The sequence below is a fragment of the Dipodomys ordii genome, unplaced genomic scaffold, assembly GCF_000151885.1.
Source record: "Dipodomys ordii isolate 6190 unplaced genomic scaffold, Dord_2.0 Scaffold60, whole genome shotgun sequence".
NCBI classification, from domain to species: Eukaryota; Metazoa; Chordata; class Mammalia; order Rodentia; family Heteromyidae; genus Dipodomys; species Dipodomys ordii.
Genome location: NW_012267276.1, coordinates 439,554 through 440,943, shown reverse-complemented (window position 1 = coordinate 440,943; position 1,390 = coordinate 439,554).

The following is a 1,390-nucleotide window of genomic DNA, read 5'->3' as shown; positions in this document are numbered from 1 at the left end:
TTTTATAGTCTTCATAATACTGATCTTACTACTGAGGATATAGCTCAGTGGTAAGGTGATTGTCTAGCATGGGTGAGGTTCTAGGTTTGATGTATAGTGCCACAAAGCAAGGAAGTGATTATATTCTAAAAAGCATGGGTTCATTTTCTTGTTAATGTCTAAATACACAACAGCAAAGAAAGCTAGGACAGAGACATAGACTATCATGCTTTCTACAGTCCTCTCAGCTCTTACAATGGTGCTTAGCATATGGCTGGATCAACTGGTCAAATACATGAACATGCTTGCATGTATTGTATAACATCACTGTTAGGAAGGAAAATTTTGTTAGAGGAAAGCAACTTATAATGTCTCCTCGGCTGAATAATATCCTTCCAAATATGGATCTCTAACTCAGCTTGGCAACTTTATACTAACATAAGGGTTATTGGACTCACTCTTGGTGTTACTATGTTAGCTGGTCAAAACAGTTGGGAGTGCCAGGGGCCAGGAGCTCATGCCCATAATCCTAGCTACCCTGGAAGCTGAGATCTTAGAATCGCAGTTTGAATCCAGCTCTGGCGGGACATGAGACTCTTATCTCCAATTAAATCTCCAATTAACTACCACCAATAAAAGCTGGAAGTAGAGCTAATGCTTAAGTGGTAGACCACTGCCTTTAGCACATAAAGGTCAGGGAAACTGAGGCCCAGAGTTCAAGCCCCAGACCTTTGTATACACACACACACACACACACACACACACACTCATTTTGAGAGAGCAATTTAAAGGAAGGAATTATTATTGTTGTTATTATTTTTGTTGGTCATGGGGCTTCAACTCTGGGCCTGGGAGCTGTCCCTGAGCTCTTCAGCTCAAGGCTAGCGCTCTACCACATAAGCCACAGTGCCGCTTCTGGTTTTCTGGTGGTTTATGGAAAATAAGAGTCTCAGAGACTTTCCTGCCCAGACTGGCTTTGAATAGCAATCCTCAGATCTCAGCCTCCTGAGCAGCTAGGATTATAGGCATGAGCCACCGACACCTGGCAGGAAGGAATTATTTATTAGGGCTTAGTTTCAGGGGTTTCAATCCATCATAGTTGAGGGATATGGCAGAGTAGAGTCACTCACATCATGACATCCAGGAGGCAGAATGGAGCAGGAACAGGAAGGGGCTAAGGCAAGTAATAACCCCAAGGACACATGTCCAGTAGCCTCTTTCCTTCAGTCAGGACCCACCTTCCACAGTCCACATTTCCTCCAAATTAATTGTCTATTCAAATTTTGAATCCATCATTAAAAATCTAAATTGTCTCATGAAATTCCCTGAGGTATGTCTGTATGTATCTTTCAACCAAATCAAGTTGACAACCATAATTAACTAACATAGGTAGCTACTAGGGAAATGCAGT